Raw genomic sequence first — 14944 nt, forward strand, 5'->3', positions numbered from 1 at the left:
CGTTGTCTCGCCCGTGTTATCAGAAATCCCCTGCGAGACTATGGTTGCTTGAGCCCATGGCAGCCGCGTTCGAAGGGCGGATTATGTCTGCCCAACCCCGATGCCCCCTCAGGTCTTAATGGGAGACAAAGGGAAATCCGAGACAGGGTGATAACAAGGGGCCCTCTGACTAAGCAACCAGGCCAGGGGTTACAAGCTAACTAACTAAACCAAAAAGTATGTGCGGACTAGCCGCCAGGGAAAAGGACAACCAAAGATCCACTGATCCGTAACTCCTATCCAGCACCGCTGGATACCAGAGTGGATCAGGGGGAGCGGAATCCTCCGCAAAAGCTCCAGAACACAAAGATACAAAATAATAACAGTAAGCGGTCAAGCCGCAACACACGGCTACGCCGCGACTCACGGACACCACAGGATGTTAAAGGTGCTCGGTCAGACTCCAGGAACAGATGACAATTTCCGAGTACAAGATCACTGAGGACAGGAACAACCGGATTGAGCAGGACTGGAAACTCTCTGTAACCAACACAGGCAAACAGGAAGCTATCACCGGCGTCTGTGAGAAGTCCAAAGGGTGCTTATAACTGTGAGCTCCCCAATCAGGAGCCAGACTGGGTAATCACAAGTAATGCCGTGCAGCTTGCATGCTGCACGGCCAGCACACCATTATACAATTAGAAAAGACCCAGCAACGGGGAACGCGGCCCGAACGTGGCGTCCCCGTTGCTAGGGTCTGAGCGGCTCCGTGCGCCCGGCGTCCAGCGTTGCCAGGGAGCCGGCGGCTGTACGCGCACGGCGTCCCTGGTTGCTAGGCGCCGGGCCGCACCGACGAGCGGACCCCGGCGCCTAACAGTACCCCCCCCCTTGAGGAGGGGTCAAGGAACCCCTAAAGCCCGGTTTCCGAGGAAATTCTCGAAAAAATGCCCTCTTGAGCCTCGGGGCATGGAGATCCTTATCCAGGACCCAAGACCTTTCTTCTGGACCATAACCTCTCCAATGCACCAAAAAATAAAGCCGACCCCGGGACAACTTGGAATCGAGAACCTTCTCCACCAAGAACTCCTGCTGACCCTGTACAACTATTGGTGATCTCCCCTGAGATATCTTACGAGGAAATCTACTGGACGAAACATATGGTTTCAGCAATGAGCAATGGAAAGTATTTCCGATCCGTAAAGTTTTTGGTAAACGTAACCGGAAGGCAACTGGATTGACTTTTTTGATAATGTGAAATGGTCCAATAAATTTAGGACCCAATCTGGCTGAGGTTTGTCGAAGTTTAATGTTGCGAGTCGACAACCACACCCTATCTCCTACTTTAAAAGTGCACGGCCGCCGGAGCCTGTCAGAAAATCTCTTTTCCTGAAATGCCGCTTTTCTGAGAGCCAGGTGCACTTTTCTACAAATGAGCCTAAGATGAGAGGTCAAGGTCAGTGAGGAGACAGAGGAATGTTGAAAAAAGGAATTAGCTCTGGGGTGAAAACCAAAAACTGCAAAAAATGGAGACACATTGGTGGAGGAATGACAGGCATTATTGTAAGCGAACTCCGCCAATGGAAGAAACTCAGACCAGTCATTTTGGAGTTTGGCCGAGTACAACCGCAAATATTGTTTTAGTGATTGATTAACTCGCTCAGTCTGCCCGTTGGATTGAGGATGGTAGCCTGACGTTAAAGATAATTTCATCTTCAATGAGACACAAAAAGATTTCCAAAACTGTGCAATGAATTGTGGACCCCGATCGGAAACAATATCAGTGGGTAACCCATGGAGTCTGAAAACATGGCGGAGGAACAAGACTGCCAATCCCTGGGCAGATGGCAATCGGGGAAGAGCAATGAAATGGGCCATTTTACTAAAACGGTCCACTACCACCCATATGACTCGGCATCCGGCTGACAGAGGGAGGTCCACCACAAAATCCATGGAGATATGAGACCATGGCCTAAGAGGAACATTCAAGGGCATAAGCTGACCGATAGGCAAAGAACGGGGAACTTTATGCTGTGCACAGACCTGACACGAAAAAACAAACTCCTTAATGTCTTTGGAAAGACCAGGCCACCATACTGAGCGGGAGACTAATTCCAAAGTCTTAGCGATTCCCGGATGCCCGGCAACTTTGCTATCATGAAACTCCGTCAAAACAGTTGCTCTCAAAAACTCAGGGACAAAAAGACGACCAGCAGGAGTATTTCCAGGAGCCTGATGTTGAAGCAGCTTTAACTGGGTAAATAAATCCTGTGTGAGGCCTGCCCGAATGACTGAAGACGGAAGTATGGGAGTAACAGGACTGTTGTCTTGAACTGGAAGAAAACTGCGTGACAGGGCATCTGCCTTGGTATTCTTGGAACCTGGCCTGAAGGTGATAATGAATTTGAAACGAGTAAAAAATAAAGCCCAACGAGCCTGCCGGGCATTCAGTCGTTTAGCTGATTCAATGTATTGAAGATTTTTGTGATCAGTCAAAACTGAAATGATATGAGTCGCTCCCTCAAGCCAATGCCTCCACTCCTCGAAAGCCCATTTAATAGCCAGCAATTCCCGGTTACCAACATCGTAGTTGGATTCAGCAGAAGAGAATTTCCTGGACATAAAGGCACAAGGGTGTAATTCAAGGGAATCCGGATCCTTCTGAGATAGGATAGCCCCTACTCCAACCTCTGAGGCATCAACCTCAACAATGAAAGGCAATTCTGGGTTGGGGTGTCTGAGGACAGGGGCTGAGACAAAGGCTCGTTTCAAGGCCTGAAAAGATAGCTCGGCTTCACGTGACCAATTGGTAGGATCCGCTCCCTTCTTAGTCAGTGCCACAATGGGAGCAACTAGGTCAGAGAAGGAGTGAATAAATCTTCTATAGTAGTTCGCAAACCCTAAAAAGCGCTGAATTGCTTTTAAGTTGGTGGGTTGCGCCCAACTAAGGATGGCTTGGAGCTTTTTTGGTTCCATACGGAATCCCCGAGGGGAAATAATGTATCCTAAAAAGGATACCTCCGTGACATGAAATTCACACTTCTCCAGCTTGGCATATAGGTGATTTTCACGTAATTTTTTTAGAACCTGACGCACCTGGGTAACATGTTGTTCTACAGAGTCAGAATAAATCAAAATATCGTCTAAGTAGACTACAACGAATTTTCCAAGAAATTCACGGAGCACATCGTTAATGAGATCCTGGAAAACTGCCGGAGCGTTAGACAGGCCGAATGGCATAACCAGATACTCATAGTGGCCTGACTGAGTACTGAATGCCGTTTTCCACTCATCCCCTGACTTGATTCTGATGAGGTTATATGCTCCTCTCAGGTCAATCTTAGAAAAAATCACAGCCGAACGTAGCTGATCAAAGAGGACAGAGATCAGTGGCAGAGGGTAAGTATTTTTTACTGAGATTTTATTCAAGGCTCTAAAGTCAATGCAGGGTCTGAGTGAACCATCCTTCTTCTCTACGAAGAAGAAGCCTGCACTTAAAGGGGATTTAGATGGCCTGATAAATCCTTTCCCTAGGCTTTCTTTAACATACTCATTCATGGCCACAGTTTCAGGTCCGGACAATGCATATAACCTTCCCTTAGGCAAAGTGGCACCAGGAATTAGCTCAATAGCACAATCATAAGGCCTATGGGGAGGCAGAATATCCGCATTGCCCTTGGAAAAAACATCAACAAAATCCTGGTATTCCACAGGAATGGGTGCGGGAATGGCAGCAGCTATTCTGATGGGAAGCGTAATACATTCCTTATTACAGATGGTACCCCATTGTGAGATCTCCCCCGACTGCCAATCAATGATGGGATTATGAAAGGCCAGCCAAGGGTGACCCAGAACCACTGGAACTGCTGGGCAATGGGTGAGGAAAAACTCAATTTTTTCAGAATGCAGAGCTCCTACCGAGAGTAGAACAGGAGGTGTACAGAGAGAAATAACCCCATTGGACAAGGGACTCCCATCTAAACCATGCATGGTGATACACCTACCCAAGGCTAACTGAGGAATACCTAAGGTCTTGGCCCATGTCAAATCCATAAAGTTCCCTGCAGCTCCACTGTCCACAAAAACAGAGACCGAGGAACAGAGGCTGCCAAAGGAAACTTTAGCTGGGACTAACAGTGAATTATTTGAGGAGATAAGCTGCAGACCAAAGTGAACCCCCTCACAATTCACTTGGTCGAGACGTTTCCCGACTTGTTCGGACAACTACGGGCAAAATGTCCCTTACCTCCACAGTATAAACAAAGACCAGAATTTTGCCTTCTGGTTCTTTCTTCAGGAGACAGTTTGGAGAGACCTATCTGCATAGGCTCCTCTAAGTCCACAGGGATGGAAAAAACACAAGGAGTTGACCCGACAGATGCTCCTTTTTCAGCCCTCCGCTCTCTGAGCCGACGATCAATCTTAATAGAGAGCTCCATGAGTTTATCGAGAGTCTCAGGAGCGGGATACTGAAGGAGACTGTCTTTTATAGACTCAGATAAGCCGAGGCGAAACTGACTGCGCAGGGCTGGGTCATTCCATCCACAGTCGTTCGACCAACGGCGAAACTCCGTACAATAAATCTCTGCGGGATTCCTACCCTGTCTGAGAGCACGCAACTGACTCTCGGCGGATGCCTTTCTATCAGGGTCGTCATACAATAGCCCTAAAGACTTTAGAAAGGCATCTACAGAAAATAAAGCCGGATCGTCTGTCTTTAAACCAAAAGCCCAGGTCTGAGGATCCCCCTGAAGCAGAGAAATAATAATTCCAACCCGCTGAGCCTCCGTACCTGAGGAGACTGGTCTCAAACGAAAATAAAGTTTACAAGACTCTTTAAAATTAAAAAACTGTTTTCTATCCCCAGAAAAACGGTCAGGCAGATGCATTTTTGGTTCAGGAATGACCCTCGGGGAAGTCCGTAACAGATCTTCCTGTGACCTCACCCGAAGGGACAGATCCTGAACCATCTGAGTAAGCTCTTGAATCTGGCTAACTAGAAGCTGGCCAGGATTTGGCCCGACACCGGTGGGATTCATGAGGCCGACAAATCTCCCAACAGAACAAGGGAAAAATTAACTCCTGTTTAATTTTAAATTTAGTCTGGCCGGTGATAATGTTATGATTCCCGTACTCCAGACCAGAGGAGATCTTATGGCAGAGGTCTGAGTACTGGAAAGATATACTGGTTGTGGGAGCAGGAGAGCCTAGTAACCCCTGGCGCCCTAACTCCGTTGTCTCGCCCGTGTTATCAGAAATCCCCTGCGAGACTATGGTTGCTTGAGCCCATGGCAGCCGCGTTCGAAGGGCGGATTATGTCTGCCCAACCCCGATGCCCCCTCAGGTCTTAATGGGAGACAAAGGGAAATCCGAGACAGGGTGATAACAAGGGGCCCTCTGACTAAGCAACCAGGCCAGGGGTTACAAGCTAACTAACTAAACCAAAAAGTATGTGCGGACTAGCCGCCAGGGAAAAGGACAACCAAAGATCCACTGATCCGTAACTCCTATCCAGGAGTTGGAGCAGGAGCACCGCTGGATACCAGAGTGGATCAGGGGGAGCGGAATCCGCAAAAGCTCCAGAACACAAAGATACAAAATAATAACAGTAAGCGGTCAAGCCGCAACACACGGCTACGCCGCGACTCACGAACACCACAGGATGTTAAAGGTGCTCGGTCAGACTCCAGGAACAGATGACAATTTCCGAGTACAAGATCACTGAGGACAGGAACAACCGGATTGAGCAGGACTGGAAACTCTCTGTAACCAACACAGGCAAACAGGAAGCTATCACCGGCGTCTGTGAGAAGTCCAAAGGGTGCTTATAACTGTGAGCTCCCCAATCAGGAGCCAGACTGGGTAATCACAAGTAATGCCGTGCAGCTTGCATGCTGCACGGCCAGCACACCATTATACAATTAGAAAAGACCCAGCAACGGGGAACGCGGCCCGAACGTGGCGTCCCCGTTGCTAGGGTCTGAGCGGCTCCGTGTGCCCGGCGTCCAGCGTTGCCAGGGAGCCGGCGGCTGTACGCGCACGGCGTCCCTGGTTGCTAGGCGCCTAACAGTGTTGTTACGTAGTATAGCATATGCGGGGATGTAGCGTAGTGATGTAATGTCTAGTGGGGATGTGGGGAACATGCTGCTGTGGTGGTGGGGGGGGTTAGGGAGCAACTGGCGGCGTTTGGGGAACACAAAGAAGCATGTTGGGGAAACACTGCTGTGGAGAGAGCACAGGCACTAATAGCAACTTGTTACTAACTGCTTCTTTTTTCTTTAGCGGGGGGGTGTTAGAGTGTGTGTGTGTGTGTGTGTGTGTCTGGGGGGGGGGGGGGGCGCAAAGCATATTTCTGCACCAGGGTTTACCACTCGCTAGTTCCACCACTGTCCAGTAACATTGACAGACTTCAAACCTTTCCTAACATCCCCAGGGCATACCGCCTTACCCATTATCTCTATAGCCTACCTATGTTTTACTCTTAGAAGCCAGCAGCACAGTGAATCACAGATTATTCACTGTTGAAGTGAGAGGATCTATTGTGTACACCAGTGGTTTCCAAACTGTTATGAATCGCAGCGCCCTATAGTATCAACATTTTTCCCACGGCAACCCTAGGTCATAAGTTTGTTATTGAGAAACTCAGCAAAAATTATTGAATTAAGTAAATTGTAATTAGCTGTCATCCTTGCATTCAGTTATGTGGTGGTAGACTGGGTTGAGCGTCTCTTTGTTCATGTATTTTATGATTGGCAGCCACCATCACTGGTTTTGCTTATCACAATGTTCAAAAACAATTTGATTTGGTACAGGACCACCAACCAGTGGCACCTCTGCAAGTGACCTGCAGGCACGACAAGCACTGGTGTATGCTAAATCAATATGGACCCAATTATCATAAAAATATTATTACCACATTACACAATTTAATTATAATAATGGTCTCTTAATATTTATTTAGTATTATAATGACCTCTTAACAGGTTAATGGTGCCCCCCGAGTATTTAAATTATTATCACTGAAACCTTAATTCATGATTAATGTGCATACCTATTATGTCCTGGTGGGACAGATAGCTCAAAATGTATATGATTGTTTAGCAGGAGTTTTTAGACAAATTGCTGTTAAGTTCGGTCATTCAAAACTGTGGCAAATCACCACACATCACCAGCGATAACAGTTTTAAGCCTCCAAACCTCCTGATAATTGACAGTTGATTTCAAACCAGTTTCATATTGCAGGAACAATCAGTCTTTGATTAATCTCCCCCTTTATGTTATATCCTTATATTGTACTGACTTACTATGGAACTCTTGAATGTGTAAATATTGGAGCAATATATCAATAGCATTATAATTATTATACCTTACATTTATAGTGTCTATGTTACTTCAATATGACAGTGTTGCATGTCTTGTAGCAATCTATAGTGACAGGTCTTATAAATTAATAGAGCATAATCCATGTGCATCAAAACGTTAGTACATTCCACTACATCTCTTGCTTCAGGAGAAACATCTTTTATCATCTTTCACACACTCATACAAATTACCATTTTAATCCTTAAAGCTAAAACCGCACTGAGATAAAAGTGTATCAAATGTTCTGCAACAATGGGGCCTTGTGGAATGCAAGAAATTGGCTTATCAACCGAGCCACAGAGTTATTTCAATGCATTCACAAAGTAACGGTTACATCTCTTGCACAGTTTTAAATCAGTTTCCTGATATAATCTCAACTAGGCGTTTTTGACATCTCTACTTTATTTTACAGAGAAGCTAGTTAAAACCAGATAACAGCCTTTCACTCTTCTACACATTGCATTTTTTCTTCTACGTTGTAAGTACCATTAATTATTTCCTGTTCAAATCCTAATCCCTTCAAGGAAAATGCTAATAAATGGGGTTTCCTGCTGACCTAGATCCCAATTCTAACAGATTCCTTTTTTTGTATTAGTGGCACCATGCTGAAATGATATCCTCTCAGTTAATACATAAAGTATGTTCAATTGTGTAATCGTTTAGTAGTGAAGGTATTACAGATCTAGAATGAATAAAGCAAAACCTTGCATGTACCATGACTTCTTCTGATCTCGACATACACTCCATGCCTTGTGTAGTTTGAATGCAAACATTGGTGACATTTTAATAGAGCATAGTATAGCTTATTACCCCTGACAATTTATCACAGATCCAACAGGTAATTTTTTTGTCTTTACTTCTAATTTCCACAAGGAATTTCTGGTTGGCTTTTTTTTTTTTTTACATTTTTACTTATTTTACTTTAGTCCTTTTTACACTTTTTAGTCTTTAAATTAATGTATATTTATTTAGAAAGTTTGTTAATATATCATTCATTACATGAGTTATTATTGCTTTTAAAGGATTTTTTTTTTAAGTAAGAAAGCCATATTACAAGAATAATTATATATTTTGAAATGTTACAAGGAACAACCAAAATATATAGGCCCGCATCGCAATGAAAATCCGCTTAGTACGCATGCGCAATATTCGCACTGCGACTGCGCCAAGTAATTTAACAATGAAGATAGTATTTTTACTCACGGCTTTTTCATCGCTCCGGCGATCGTAATGTGATTGACAGGAAATGGGTGTTACTGGGAGGAAACACAGCGTTTTATGGGCGTGTGGATGAAAACGCTACCGTTTCCGGAAAAAACGCAGGAGTGGCTGGAGAAACGGGGGAGTGTCTGAGCGAACGCTGGGTGTGTTTGTGACGTCAAACCAGGAACGACAAGCACTGAACTGATCGCACAGGCAGAGTAAGGTTGAAGTTACTCAGAAACTGCAAAGTAGTGTGTAATCGCAATATTGCGAATACATCGGTCGCAATTTTAAGAAGCTAAGATACACTCCCAGTAGGCGTAGGCTTAGCGTGTGTAACTCTGCTAAATTCGCCTTGCGACCGATCAACTCGGAATGAGGGCCATAGTTCCTTTACCACAGGTGTGTGTTTCCCCATATGACCTAAATCAGTTTTTATATTTCTGTAAGTTTATTTTTATTCTATATTTCATAGTCTGCTGTACCTATGTGATTTTTTTCTTGTGACCAACTAATGTTAGCATATTGGATAAAAGCTTTTACTTTGTGAATGATACAGGGAAAATAACGTACACAATTGTGGTTATGCCTTTTACCTGTTTGTAAAAAAACCCTAAACATATAAAACAATTATTGTACAACTTGTGATGTTTATAGGGATGCCAAGTAGGTGTCACTTAGATGACTGAATATTATGATCCTGATACTGGGTTGACTTTACCGCAGTTTACAGTATGCAAAATACACAAAATTGTTTTGAGTATGCCCACAAAGCAGGCTGCGTGAATCTGACAGTTGGGCATAATTTGAATTGAGAAATGATCAACTTATATACTATTAAGAATGTTATATCAGGCCATCAATTTATTACATGTAAAATTGTGTTAAACCATTGATTAAAAACATTCCTGTTCAATAAATATTCCTACCAAGTTACTCAAATGAATCAATAAAAAAAAAAATACCATTGGTATCAACATACAGTATAAGCATTGCACCATAGAGCACTCTCATCAATATCAGTATTGATACAATCTTACTTACACTGGGTACACATTAGATGATATATAGTCTGTTATATCGCTCCGATGCGGGTCATAACGATACATCACCATATCATCTAGCGTGTACCACCAAGCGTGCACTCCCATGGTTCATTTGGTGGAACATCCCTTCGGATGTGCTGCAATCCCGATGCAACGATGGCATGCAGGTGAATGCGGCTGCAAACAGTGTATTACGCAATGACGTGATATAGTGTTCAGTGTGTACGGCACAAAGATATATTGTTATATCAGTCGTGCCGTCGGCTAGAGTACACATCGTCTAATGTGAACCCAGCTTTAGTTCAATCATGTTTGTTTATAGATTGTATTAGGGAATTCCACATGTTTGCACTTGAGGGGCTGGATGGAAAGTGTGCTGAATACTGTAAGGTAGTGGTTCCCAAACTGGGTGCTGTGGCCCCCTGGGGTACTTGCCCTGGTGGTCCAGGACCAACTCAATTTATTTATGGTCAATGTAATAGTCAAAACCAGTGCTTCTGGCTTCCAGTTATAAAATGTGTGGACTAAATGAGCAAATCCTGTCCCTCCCCCCATAACTGAACCTTAGGTTAACATACGGTATAAACACAGTTTACTTAATTTAATATTTTTTTTTACAATATGAAACTTTTGGCCTAGAGGTGCCGTGAAAACCAATTCTGAGATTCTAGGGTACTGTGATTCCAAAAAGTTGAACCACTGCTGTAATATCATGTTTGTATTACTTTGAACAGATATAGACAGGAGATACATTTAGGGTTTCCTAAGCTGTATCATTATCAGGTGCCCAAGGACAGGTGCAAATACATGCCGCAGATGATCACAGTCTCCAGGACTTTCTAATGTCTTCTGACTGGATGAAAGAAAATTCATCTCTGAAGCTGATAGGTATGTGTGTGTGTGTGTGTGTGTGTGTGTGTGTGTGTGTGTGTGTGTGTGTGTTGGCATTGTTTTCTGTACATGAAATGTAATCTGCAGTTCTTTCTGCTGCATAAGAGAGGATTTTTTAAGTTTTATTGAAAATTACTGTAATAACAAATGGTCATTAAACAGACACAACAGATTGTTAAAAGTATGGGCGTCAGTGATGTGACATATGCTTGATGTAAATTGGGTGTATGTGCTACTAGAGCTAATCTGCACCTGTCTTGCGGTGTGTACACCTCAGCATAAAGAAATAACATCCAATATACCTGCAGCTCAGCAACAGGCCCTATCTTATATATAAGATTATTTGATCTGTTTGTTTGTCGGTTCGGTTATGCATTCAGACATCCCTGCACTGATTGAGATGAAACCAATGCGAGGTGGTCCAGTTAGATACTGGCCACGTTTTAGGTGGGTTAGGGTCCCAGTCGGACCTCTCGTTGGTGTACGCTGGAAGAACTTTGACCTGGAGAGCCTATTCTGAGCCTTCCACTGGATGGATTTGGACGAAAACTTCATAGAGTGGTGACATTGGATCCCACAAGACGTACTAGGGGGTTGAGGTCCCAGTCGGACCTCCCGTTGGTGTATGCTGGGCAGAACTGTGACCCAGGGAGCCTGTTCTGGACCTTCCCCTTTATGATGGATTTGGATGAAAACTTTCAGTGTGGTAATATTGGAACCCAGAAGACATATTAGGGAGTTGGGGTACTGGTTGGCACTCCTGTTGTCTTTGACCTGGAAAGCCAGTTCTGGGCCTTCCACAGGATGGGTTTGGATGAAAACTTCACAGAGCGATAGCATTGAGTCCAAGAATACATACTAAAGGGTTGAGGTCCTGGTTGGACCTTCTGTTGCTGTACATTAGGCAGAACTTTGATACAGGAACTATTCTAGCCCTTCCACTGGATGGATTGGGATGAAACCTGTAATAACTGACAGCAATGACCATAATTCAATGCATTGAAATAACTGACTGAAATTACCATAAATCAATGAACTAACAGAGAGAAATGGAGGTAGGAAGACAAAATATATTGTGTACCCAAAAGCCTTGGAATAGCAACATTGATAACAGAAGGAAAACTTTAAACCCATCTCGCAATGTAAAGTGATTATAAAACTGAACATAAAGGAAAGCTGGGGATTAGGGGTACTGGCAACACACCTGTTAGGCGCCGGGGTCCGCGATGTCCTCGCGGCCCGGCGCCTAGCTACTAGGGACGCCGGGCGTGCTAGCCGCCGGGTCCCTAGCAACGCTGGGACGCCGTGCGCGCGTAGCCGCCGGCTCCCTAGCAACGCAGGGACGCCAGGTGTGCTGAGCCGCTCGGACCCTAGCAACGGGGACGCCACGGGCGGACCGCGTTCCCCGTTGCAGGGTCAATCTAAATCAATCACACACACACTTGTCTCTGCTCGTGCAGCCTGGCAGCTGCACGACATGTTGATAATCTGGCTTGGAAAACATCTGATTGGAGGACTCCTTGTTAAATACTTTCTCAGTGCTTCACACAGACGCCGGTAATAGCTTCCTGCATGCTGCTTAGGTTTGCTGAACGTCTGTTCCAGTCCTGCTGTCTCCGGTCATTCCTGTCTTCTGAGTTCCTGAATCTTGGAGTTGTCATCTCATCCCAAGAAGTCTCTGGTCCTCTATTGTCCGCCACGGTCGCCAGAGAATCTCGTGTGGTGTTCGTGAGTTGCAGCTCTGCCGTGTGCTGCGGCTCAGCCCGCTTTATTTTTGTATTCTGTTTCGGAGCATTTGCGGAGGGTTCCGCTTCCACAAGTCCTCTCTGGAACTCGGCGGTGCCGGGTAGGAGAGTGGACAAGTGGGTATTTTGGTTGTCCTTTTCCCTGGCGGTTTTTCCGCACATATTCTAGTTTAAGTTAGCTTGTAGCCCCTGGCCTTGTTGCTGAGTTAGAGGGCCCCTTGTTATCACCCTGTCTCGGATTTCCCTTTGTCCCCCATTAAGACCTGAGGGGGCATCGGAGTTGGGCAGACGTAATCCGCCCTTCAAACGCGGCTGCCATGGGCTCAAGCAACCATAGTCTCGCAAGGGATTTCTGACAGCACGGGCGAGACAACGGAGTTAGGGGGCCAGGGGCTATTTTCCATTCCCGCTTCCTTTCCCAGCATTACGTTCCAGTGCTCAGGTCCTTGTTATAAAATCTCCTCAGACCAGAGTGCTGGAATCATAACATTATTACCGGCCCAAAACCAAAACTTAAAATTAAACGGGGTTTAATTTTTTCTCATTCAGTTTTTGTGAGAGTTTATCGGCCTCATGAATCCGTCAGGTTTAGGGCCTAATCCCGGTCAGCTCTTAGTAAACCAGATTCAAGAACTTACTCAGATGGTTCAGGATCTTTCTCTTCGGGTGAGATCGCAGGAAGATCTTTTGCGAGCCTCCCCGAAGGTAGTCCCTGAACCAAAGATGCATTTGCCCGACCGTTTTTCCGGTGATAGAAAATAATTTTTTAATTTTAAAGAATCCTGTAAACTTTATTTTCGTTTAAGACCAACATCCTCTGGTAATGAATCTCAGCGGGTTGGGATTATTATTTCTTTACTCCAGGGGGATCCTCAGACCTGGGCATTTGGTTTAAGAGCAGAGGATCCTGCGTTGTTATCTGTAGACGCCTTTTTTAAGTCTTTAGGGCTCTTGTATGATGACCCAGATAGAGAGGCGTCCGCTGAGAGTCAGCTGCGCGCTCTCAAACAAGGAAGAAATCCTGCGGAGGTTTATTGTACCGAATTTCGCCGTTGGTTGAACGACTGTGGCTGGAATGACCCTGTCTGCGCAGTCAGTTTCGCCTCGGTTTATCTGAATCTATAAAAGACAGCCTCCTCCAGTACCCCGCTCCTGAGGCTCTCGATAAACGCATGGAGCTTGCTATAAAGATTGATCATCGTCTCCGAGAGCGGAGGGCTGAAAGAGGAGCATTTGTAAGGTCTAGTCCTTGTGTATATTCCATTCCAGAGGACGTTGAGGAGCCCATGCAGATGGGTCTCTCCCGGCTGTCTCCTGAAGAAAAAACCAGAAGACAAAATTCCGGTCTTTGTTTATACTGTGGTTGTAAGGGACATTTTGCTCGTAATTGCCCGAACAAGTCGGGAAACGCTTTGACCAAGTGAATTGTGAGGGGGTTCACTTTGGTCTGCAGCTTATCTCCTCGAGCAACTCTCTCTTAGTCCCTGTTAAAGTTTCCTTTGGCTGCCTCAGTTCTTTGGTGTCGGCTTTTGTCGACAGTGGAGCTGCAGGAAACTTTATGGATTTAACTTGGGCTAAGGCCTTAGGCATTCCGCAGTTACCATTAGATAGATGTATCACCATGCACGGCTTAGATGGGGGTCCGCTTTCTAATGGGATAATTACTCACCGTACACCTCCAGTAGTACTTACCGTAGGAGCCTTACATTCCAAAAATATTGAATTTTACCTTACACATTGCCCGGCAGTTCCTGTTGTTCTGGGTCACCCTTGGCTGGCCTTTCATAATCCCACCATTGATTGGCGGTCCGGGGAGATTTCCCAATGGGGTACATTTTGTGCTAAGGAATGTATTTCGTATCCAGTCAGAGTTGCAGCAATCATTCCAGAGCTCATTCCTGTGGAATACAAAGATTTTGCCGATGTCTTCTCTAAAGGCAATGCGGACATTCTGCCTCCCCATCGGCCTTATGATTGTACAATTGAGCTAGTTCCAGGTGCCACTTTGCCAAAGGGGAGATTATATGCTTTGTCTGGGCCAGAAACAACGGCCATGAATAATTATATTCAGGAAAGCTTAAAGAAGGGATTTATTAGACCATCAAAATCTCCTTTAAGTGCAGGTTTTTTCTTTGTGGAGAAAAAAGATGGCTCGCTTAGACCATGCATTGATTTTAGAGCCCTGAATAAGATCTCCGTTAAAAACACCTATCCTTTGCCGTTGATTTCTGTACTTTTTGATCAGTTACGTTCTGCTGTGATTTTTTCTAAAATTGACCTTAGAGGAGCTTACAACCTCATCCGATTTAAATCTGGGGATGAGTGGAAGACGGCTTTCAGCACTCAGTCGGGTCACTACGAATACCTGGTGATGCCGTTCGGCCTGTCTAACGCTCCGGCAGTTTTTCAAGACCTTATTAACGATGTGCTCCGTGACTTCCTAGGGAAATTCGTGGTCGTTTATTTAGACGACATCTTGATTTTTTCTGAATCGATGGAACAACATGTTACCCAGGTGCGTCTGGTTCTTCAAAAGTTACGTGAGAATCATTTATATGCCAAGCTCGAGAAGTGTGATTTTCACGTCACGGAAGTATCTTTTTTAGGGTACATAATTTTTCCTCAGGGATTTTCCATGGAACCAAAGAAGCTCCAGGCCATCCTTAATTGGGCGCAACCCACTAATTTAAAAGCAATTCAGCGCTTTTTAGGGTTTGCAAA

This window comes from Pseudophryne corroboree, chromosome 6, assembly GCF_028390025.1.
Source record: "Pseudophryne corroboree isolate aPseCor3 chromosome 6, aPseCor3.hap2, whole genome shotgun sequence".
In the NCBI taxonomy this organism is placed as follows: domain Eukaryota; kingdom Metazoa; phylum Chordata; class Amphibia; order Anura; family Myobatrachidae; genus Pseudophryne; species Pseudophryne corroboree.